Source organism: Solanum lycopersicum, chromosome 7 (genome assembly GCF_036512215.1).
Source record: "Solanum lycopersicum chromosome 7, SLM_r2.1".
Lineage (NCBI taxonomy): Eukaryota > Viridiplantae > Streptophyta > Magnoliopsida > Solanales > Solanaceae > Solanum > Solanum lycopersicum.
The window spans coordinates 10,885,254-10,895,620 of NC_090806.1; the positions used below are offsets into that span (position 1 = coordinate 10,885,254).

A 10,367-nucleotide genomic window follows, 5' to 3' on the forward strand; every position below is an offset into this window, starting at 1 on the left:
TAAGTATGTTTACTAACTAATTATAAAGTTATTAATTGATAAAAGGACGTGTATCGAATTTGTTCACTCACCACTTGCCATCAAGAGTGTGTGCTCACTGTTAATGTCATGTCAATATTTATGATGTATTTATTCCATTTAAAATTATATTAAGGGGGGAGGGGTATTTATTCCATTTATATCATGTGTCCCTCTTTTTGTTGTGTCTTCCGCTTCTCTCTAGGTAAGTCACCATGATTGTATATGTGCTGGAGGTTCTGAATTGAATTCGTACATGAGTGCAAGACAAAAAGCAATGTTGCTTAGATTCTAATCGTAGTTTGTAAAGGTTTTGAGTGCAATAAGATTAAGATATTGGTTTGGTTTGAGCAGCCCTGGCCTCAACATGCTTTTGACAAAATGATCTTTGCTTAGAGCTTTGGTGAAGACGTCAGCTACTTGGTCTTCCATCTTGCAAAACTTCATGATGATATTCCCTTGTCAACATTGTCTCTCAAGAAGTGTGTCTAATATCAATATGTTTTGTCCTCTTATATTGTACTAGAGTTTTTTCCTTATTCAAAGCACTAGTATTATCAGACATGAGGGAGATTGTATCACTGAGTACCAAAAAACTTTAAATTACTTCTTCATCCATAGGAGTTGTGCATAACATGACACAAAGTTCGGCTATGGATAATGCCACTGAGTTTTGCTTCTTCATTTCCTAAGAGATTAATGATGATCCAAGGAAGTGATCCATACCAAAGTCACTATTTTAATCAAACAAGTACCCTTTTTATTCCTCATAACCATACCCAATTAAATCAAATGAGTCACATATAATATAGGACCTGAGTTCCTTTAAGATATCTCAAAAAGTCTTGGTTGCCTTCAAATGAGATTCCTTACAACATGCATGGAATCTCGCACACATTTCCATGACAAACACCACATCATGTTTACTTGTAGTCGAGTAGAGGAGGGATCCAATAATTACCCTATACATGGTTTCATTTACTGCACATCTTGCTTCATCTCTATCTTGTTTTGAGATTGTTCCCCTAGGTATGTCAAATGTTTTTGCCTCCAGTATGTTGAACCTTTTCATAAACTCCTTGATGTAATTTTATTTTTTCAAAATAGAAGTGTCATTTGCTAACTACTTCATTTGTAACCCTAAGAAGAATTTGAGTTCCACGATCATAATTATTTAAAATTCATTTTCCATTAAGGTAGCAAAGTCCTTGAATAATGCATCTAAGGTAGCGCCAAAAATAATGTCATCAACATATACTTGGAAAATGAGGAGTTCCTTCCCTCTTGATTTAAGAATCAAGGTATCATCGATCTTATTATCTTGAAGCCATTTTCAAGAAGAAGCTTTGATAATATTGCATATCATGCCCTTGGTGCCTGCTTCATTCCATAAAAATCCTTATCCAATCTCAGCACATGATTTGGTAGATTAATGTCTTAGAAACTAGGAGGTTGTTTAACATATACTTCTTCTTTCAAGTACCAATTCAAGAAGGCACTTTTTACATCCATGTGAAAGAAATTAAAGCCCATGTATGAGGTAAAAGCAATTAGAATTATGATAACTTCCATCATGGTGACAAGAGCAAATGTTTCTTCATAATTAATTCCTTCTTCTTAAATATAGCCCTTCACTACTAGTCTTGATGTGTTCCTTGTGATGACTTTGTTCTCATTCCATTTTTTTAACACCCGCTAGTTCATATTACACTTCTGTCTACTAGTGTAGGACCAAGTGTCACCCTTGATTTCTTTCAAATTGATGAAGCTCATCCTACATTGATTTGATCCAGTCAGCATCCTTCAAGTCCTCCTTCACTCTTTTGCATTCAAAGGTGGAGATGAATGATGAGAAAGCCATGAGATTTCTAGTTTGAGACCTGGTGTGTATCTTAAAATTCAATAAAGAGATAAGATTGTCCATTATATGAGATGGCTAATGTTTATTTGCAATCCATTTTGAAGACTCAGGGGCTGGTTGTGCAAATTATTCATCATCATTAGAGTCAGCTTCCTCAATTTCACTTGATGTGCAGTATTTTTCTTGTTTGATTGACCAAGTCCCTCTTCAAGGTCAGGATTTTCTTTACTAGAGACAGTTCACTATTTATGGCTTCTAGAAGAAGGCTATCTCTTTGCACATGCAGTAGGTCTTCAATTTCAATCTCATCTCTGCTCTTTATACTATTCATTTTACCATTTATCGAAGATAACATAAACACTTTCCTCAATGCATAAATTTTCATTGTTAAAGACTATATATGTCTTAACTGTTGAGGAGTACCCCACAAAGATCATCACTCTTAGGATCGAACTTTCCTAGATCATCTTCGCCATTGTTGAGAATGAAACATTTGCAACCCAAAGCCATAAGATAACTAATCTTAGGCTTTCTTTTGTTGAGCAATTCATAGGATTTTTTAGAACAGATCTAATAAGACACATGTTGGTTACATAGGAGGTTTTCTTCACCACCTCTATCAAAAACTCTTTGCAAGATTAGAATCAATTAGTAGAATCCTTACAATATCAAACGGCATTCTATTTTGCCTCTCGACTACCCCATTGTTTTAAGGGGTTCTCGGAGCTGATCCTAGCCATTTTGTAATTTAGCTTTGTTTGAACCATTTTTTCAAAAATGATCAAGACTTTAAATTTTTCATGCTTGCTCCTCAGGAAAATTGTCTTGGTGAATCTTAAGTAATTATGAACTATCATATGAATGTACTTCTTTTAACATCTACTCTAAAATTCTTACAAGTCTCCATAGATCAATATGAAGAAGATTTGGTGTCATGGTTGTGCTTACACCTCTCTGACATGCATCTCAAATCTGTTTATCTCTAAATATTAGTTTGGTAGAACATTAACCAAGTCCTCTTTTCTCAAAAGTGAGGCACACACATGGCCTAACCTTCTATGGCACATATTAACATTGTTACTTTGAGCATTGAGACACGTAAGATTATTTCCTCGTATTGGGTCCAAATCAGCTACACATGCTCTTGAGGCTTTTACCTATCAATATGACCTCACAAGAGGTTAAATGTGTGACAATACATTTGTAACACAAAAATGTAACCTCATTTACCCTGTCGCCGTTCTGAGATACATTGAGAAAATTATACTTCTACCTATTCACATAGTGCACATCATCTACAGAATGCTCCACAGATCTTCCAATTTTCCCAATACAAAGAATGTAACCCTTCTTTTCATTACCAAATGACACACTACCACCTTGATGTGCTTCAAGAGAAAGGAAATTGTGTGTTTCTCTAGTCATAAGCTTGGAAAATAAGTTGTCCAAAAAAAACCATTGATTGCTTCCTCTCTTCTGCAGATGAAGAATTAGTTGTTAGATTAAGGAACCCACTTGAGTAGGGGTTCCCAAAAACTAGAAAAAGGCTTGATAAGAGACTTTCTCGTCGATGAAGGCGGGTTTTTTTTAACTTGTCACTAGGACTAGGTTCATTTATACTTTTTCATGTTATGTTAACAAAAATTTTCCAAGCTTTCATTCACTTTCTTTAAGGATTCACTATATTTTTTCAGATGACCATTTTTACCATATAGAGTACACAACAAGTTATAAGAGACAGAGATATACTTTCTGTGATTGTATTTCTGAGTAGTCAAAAATTCCAGAATCTTTGTAGAGTTATTCCATTTCAAGGATCTATTTAAATCATTCTTATCTTGACAAAGATCCACTTCTATCTGAGTATTTCTTTCTAGTGTGGCAGCTAGTACTAACTTAGAAAATTTTAAGTTCTCTTCCATTTCCAACTCAAAACTACTAAGCTTCCCTTTTTCATTTAGAGAGTTTCAGGTTTTTCCTTGAATTGCAGATTTTCAGCCACCAAAACCATCATACTATCATTTATTTCATATATTTGAGATATTAAGGTTGTTTTTTCATCCAAAAATATTGATTCTCATTAAGAGGATTCTTTTCAACAGATAATTAATATATATAATCAATTATAACAACAACAAGTTTTCTTAACCTTTTGATGGAGTAAGTATTTATGTTACTTTTGAGGTCAGGAAGAGTTACGTCTTCCTTAATGTCTTCATTATCCATTTTTAACATTAATGAGAAGAGAGACTCAAAAATTTCTTCCTTATCTTTGAACACCATCATGGAAGCATATTGATGGTGTTCTAGTTCCTCAAAGTCGTTGGAGGAGTTTCCACATACAACAAGAGCTTTCTTTACCACCTGGTTAGAAGTTTCTTTTCTTCTGGCATTGTCAGGAATCTAGTTGCTACGTTTTTATATATATCGTGCACTCTAGGCATACTCTTTGTATTCCAGCTTCTGCATTGGACAGTCTCATGAAGTGTCCTAGATTTCCGCACTTGTTACACATATCACTGACTTATGGTGAGCAACTAGACTTTCCCTTCATCAGAAATCCTCCATTTTTCTACTATTTTCTGATATCTTCTATCCAGATAGCATCTCATCATCATCTTTCGACATGTCACTTGGTGATGCTTTTAGTCCCAGGACATGTGTTCCCTTCCCTCATTTTTTTTAATTTTCTTACTTCTTTTTTAGTTCATATGTTTGAAGGTTCCCAATCAACTCGTCCATGGCAAGAATCTTTGGGTCCCTAGCATCACTTATTGCATTTACTTTGCTTTCCTATGATTTTGAAGGATTCGAAGAATATTTTGGACCTTGTTTCTTGGATAAATTGTTCACCGAGTCATTAGAGCTAATTGGTAATGGAAGTGAATATGGTGTGCATCTCATGAATGGTCTCTCTCCTTCTTTCATGCTAAAGTTCTCATCTTAAGTAGATTAATTTACTCGTATGGTTCCTTCATGAGGTGTTTTAAGACAGTCCCACCTCTCCTTGTCTATTTCACATTCTGAGATCATGTTGTTTTAATCAACACCAATTCCACAAGCCAATAACTTCTTGGTCTTATAAATCTTTTCTATCTTCTTTCTATGAGCTTCATCATATTCTTTTCTAGTCTTAAGAACCACTTGAGTTAGCTCTCTTTCTTTGACATCCGTAATGGGAATATGAGGGCTACCGGATTATGTCCCATATTTCACTGCCTTCTGCCATGATATAGTCATGTATTTAAATCTTACCCACCGATTATTGTTCGTTAAAACTAGGGGGATGATTTGTAGACTGTCTTTCTTCTATGTTTGGTAGGGATGTCATATTTGCATGATCATTTCTTGATGCTAATCAAATATAAAAGTATGTTCTGATAATTATTGAACTGATGTGCTAATCCACTGCGTGCTAAGGGACTGGGTTGATAATACACTAGTATTGCAATAAAAGAGACTAAACAATAAAGTAAAATAACATGGGAAATTTATGTGGAAACTTCTTTGCTCAAGAGAGAAAAATCACGAGTCGGACGGTGTTGTTCAACTGTTTTAACTATTTTCAAGCAACAAGTTAATACATACATCAAATGCACATACAAATATTAGGCTCTTAACATCACAACTTGTAATAACCCTATTATAAAAAATTATAAAAAAGTCAAACCAATCCATGTATTGCCCATTATATTAAATAATTCTAATTAATATAAACTTCAATCATACACCGCACAACTAGCTCTAACAGTGTTCATGTGTTAACTTCAGACAAGCTGAATTTGTTCCTTTATAGAATTAGAAATGGATCTTACAAGACATCACAGGCATTTCCGAACAAAAAAACAAAAAACACACTTATAACTCTATCATGTCCCTTAAGGTGTGTGGTGAAAGCTTGAGTTTTTCAAAGACAAATTTCACCTTTTGTTTGCTATGAATTTCTTAACTAGGTTGTTTCATGTCAATAAAGATATATTATCTGTTGAATAAAATAACATAGTGCTTTCTGATTTGTTGAGTATACTTGTCCCGTTGCTTGCGCTCACCAACCACATTAGAAGTAATAATATTTTACATGTTCATCAATTGACTTCAGATACCTGATCAAATATGGGATCAGGTTGCATGTTTGTGAGCAAGATCAATAATTCAAATACTAACACTTATTATTGCCGAGAATCCTCAGGTTAAAGTGGAAGGGTATATATTGTAATTTTAAAGGCTCAATGGTTGGTTGAGAGAGTGTATTTTATTAGGCCTATGGTCATAATATTGGTGTTGACACTTCCGCATTGGGGTATTTCTAGTATTGAGAGAGTTCTCAGAGGATTTATGATAGATCTTCCAAGTGTTCTTCTTGACTATGGTATTGAGTTTTGCATTTGGCTTGGAGTTGGGCACTCATTTCATATCTATTATATCCGGTAGGGTTAAGGAAACATTAGCTCTTTAAAAAATTAACAAGGAGATGAGAACCATAAATTGAAGTAATTCTACTCATCAATTAACACTTCAACGAATTATCAACCTAACAGAGATTAATTACAGTTTCACTCGAAGTTGAATACAAACATTAGAAACAGTATACATTATTTAAAACTACAAAATAGGGCATACCTAAAAACAAAAGTGACTAAGTCATCTTACATGTTCTTGCAACATCCATTAATAGTTGGATCAACATTTGCACATACCTCTGTTCTGAATCACTTTCCTTTTCTTTTAAATGTAGAAAGACTACATCAAAAAGCAAATATAAGTAAAACAAAACACCAAAAATTATTTACACAAATCAAAATAAGGGAAAATGAAGTTCCCCAAACTATATCTCTAAAACATTTTTAATGGAAATGAGTTTCTCAATTAAATAAAAAGAACTGGAAGCTCCTCAAGAAAAAGAGAATTATAGCTGAAAATATACCACATGACTCTAAAGCTAGTTTAAAACCATACATATGATAATTTTTTTCATAATACACATGCATTTAGAAGTATATGTCATTAACATAAATGAAATTGGTCAAGTATCCTACATAAAGATTAAAATAGATAAAAAAAATTGTTATGGTTGCTCAAAAAAATGTCTCTAAAGTAATGAAATTGGAGAAAAGGGTGAATTGAATAAGTTATCAAGATATATCATCACAGAGAATAATCAATCTACAATAACTTAAGACCACTATTTTAGCAAAATGTCTTAGCTTGTCGATTTATATAGAGGATACATTACATAAAGAAAAACAATTACTACAAATCAATGAATATGATGAAAATGATCTAAAGAAGTAAATCTTGTTGTTCAAGATTTTTAAGAAAGAAAAATAATTGCAATGCATATTTGATAAATAAAAAGTTGGGCAATCTTAAATTATTTTCTCTGCGTGTAGATTATATTTTGAAATATAATAATTTTGCATTGACATGAAATAATTAGTGATGCAATCCATGAAGTAACAAGAAATTTCATGAAGGGCGTTCCAACTTTGGAGAAGTTAATACTTTTATGTTATGTGAAAGGTTTGAAGTAATATAGTGATCCTCATATTCTTTGTGTTTTTCTTCTTGTTTTTGTCCTTCTCACAAATTCATTCATTATTAAATGACTTGTATAGATAGATGAAATAATTCTCGAGGTGCTCTAAGTAGAATCTTAGGAACAACTATTTTTAGAGTTTTGAATTGTGATAATTGACCAAAGTCAATAATTTAGGTTAACGAGCTCCGATATAAATTTTGATGATTCCATGAGATTTAGGGGTGATTTATGATTTAATAAAATATTTTACATGGATATCAAGGTATTCGAAAGTGAATGGTGTCATTGAATTGATTTTTTTCCCTCAAGTTTAGATTTGACCCCAATTAACATTTGGCTAAGTCTTCATCAATTGATGATCTAATTATTCCAATAAGCTAGAGTTGTATGTTTGGTTTTTTCGGGAGGTTCTGCACTGATTCCTCTTTTACGAGCTTAAGGGTATTCGGGTAGGTTTCTTAGTTTTATGAGGATATGCTTCTATGATTTATTGTTTCCTTCAGCGGAGGATTCACTATGCACCAGGGTTCGCTTTGCTAGGATAGTCCACATCAATAACCTCGCACTTGTGAGGTTCCTTCCATTTCTATATAATTTTGCCTGCTTTGTAAGCTCGCCGGTGTGAAGATTATTTGATTTGTCTAAAATATGTAGAACGGTATTTTTGTTCCCCAATCTAATTTCATAGTTTATAACTCGATTTTGGGACACTGAGAGTTTGGTCTAGGTGATTTCTAAGGGGATTTTCATGATTTGATTAAGGGTTTAGAATGTAACTTAGTATTTTCTACTTCCCTACTAATTCATCGTTCATTCCTATCTTATGCGGTAAGACTTCAATTGGTTAATAGTGTCTTATCAGCCATGCAAGGATTCTGGTCAAATATCTTCCTAATGCCAAAAAAATATTACAAAAAATAAAATCTATGTGCAAAAGGTTTCTATGGAATGGTGAATTACAAAATAAAGGGAAAGTACTCATATCTTGGGAAATAATTTGTTTCCCAACGGCTGCTAGAGGACTCCATATAACTAATATATAGGTGTGGAATAAGGCAACCATATTAAAACATATGTAAACCCACTATAAGAAAAAGGAAAAATTATGGATTGTGTGGGTTCATATCTTTTAGCTAAAGGGTCAACATCATGGGAGGTGGAAGTCAAGAAAGTATCATGGATGGTAAAGAAGATTCTCGAGGATGAACAATGGCTTGAAGAGAGGGATTTACAAGTACCTGCAATCATGGAAGAAAAAGAGTTCAACTTTAAAGAAATGTATAAGAAAGGGGGAGTACAACAAGTTCTCATGGAGAATATTGACTTGCAACAATCTAGGCAATCCTAAATGGGTGTTTGCACAATATATGGCTATACACCAAAGACAGACTGAGCAACTAGGGAATAATTGATGAAGTTGTATATTCATTATGCAAGGCAGAAATTGAAACACATTAGCACCTGTTTTTCACCTTTTCACTATCATAACAGATATGGAAAAAGATGCTTAGTTGGTCACAAGGGGTAGCACTAGACGGAATAACGAAATGGAATAGGACACAGACCATGCTACTAGAAAATCTACCATGGCAGATGTACACAAAATTGCCTAAGGAGAGGACTACATACACGATCAACTAACTAATTATTCAAGATATGCATCATAGATCTGGCATGATGCCTAGGATAATAAGATATATGCATAGTCTTAATTTCTATCTTTAGAATAGTATACAAGTGTAAAGAAGATTTGGATCTTAAATTGGAACATGTCTATATCCAAAGTTCCAAGTTGTACAAAATAACACATCTGTTAACTAATAAGATTTACAGTTACCAAAAACTTGTATTTGATTTGGGGAAATGAAGTTAAATATCCTAAGATAAATTAGATGTAATTTCTATATTTGAGAATCAATTAATCAAATTCAGCTTATTTTAGGCGCATGAGCTTTTCACACGATGTCTAATCTAATTCAGAAATCAATTTTCAATTTTTGAATTTAGGGGCTCAGGATTGTCTTTGTGAGTCATTTTACTAGAGTTTATACATAAGTATAGGTGTTTACATACCTCAAGCCTCTAGAAGGAGTTTCATGATTAAATCAACAAAAAAGTTTATCTTGAACTCTAAACACCTCCATCGGATTTCACATCTACAAAAAGGAAAGAGAAAGGTCAATGATAGTTGGGACTGGATAAAAAAATAAGTTCTATATACCTTTTTGAGCTGATATATCCTAGTTTTCCATGGATGAATAATGTTAGGGACCCAGGGATGAAGCACCAGCAAATAGAGGGTGAAGGGAGCGAGAAACATAGAAACGGAGGAGTACAAAAGAGTGAGAAATGGGACGTTTTCTTTAGAAAACCCTATTTTAAGGAATGGCAAGTTCTTGAACATCAAGACCAACATGAGTTGTCCTTTTATTTTCTTTTTTGGGCTATTTGTCATTTGGTCTAAATTGGGCTATTTTTTGGCCTGTTTTGTGTGATACTTCTTTATGATAAATAAATGGGCCATTGGTCCATAAATTTTTTTAAAATAATAATAATATAGGTGTTGATAGACTCGTATACACATATAGAGTATATTTTTAATAAAATATGAAAGCTCCAAGACTTTATTTTTTAACATTTCATGGCACGACTATTGGGCTTTCAAGGTAGATTATGATTACTCTCTTAAACTTTGTTCTAGAGATGGTTTATTGGTTTATTCGGTGTTTAAATTAGTGGATTATTTATGTGCTATCTAAATAGGAAATATCTACTAGATGTTACGTGACTTGAATTGCATATGTTCTGTTGCGTCACTCATATTCATGTGTTATAACGTATCTTGATGGGGTCAGTGGCCTAAGGACACTATTTTATAAGAGATATACTTGCTTAAGTAGAACATGGTCATTCTTTTTTATTGTGATCAATCATACATATTCATTTGTC

General features: G+C 33.3%; 1 long non-coding RNA gene across 1 annotated transcript; it reads right to left on the reverse strand.

Moving 5' to 3' along the window:
* Positions 1-6,424: 6,424 nt before the first annotated feature.
* On the reverse strand, positions 6,425-9,794 carry LOC104648197 (uncharacterized). Its single transcript, XR_742269.4, has 3 exons — positions 9,640-9,794; positions 9,492-9,574; positions 6,425-6,619 (listed from the first exon to the last, which is right to left on the reverse strand). It is a non-coding gene; the product is annotated as an uncharacterized lncRNA (long non-coding RNA).
* Between the last annotated feature and the right edge of the window lie 573 nt (positions 9,795-10,367).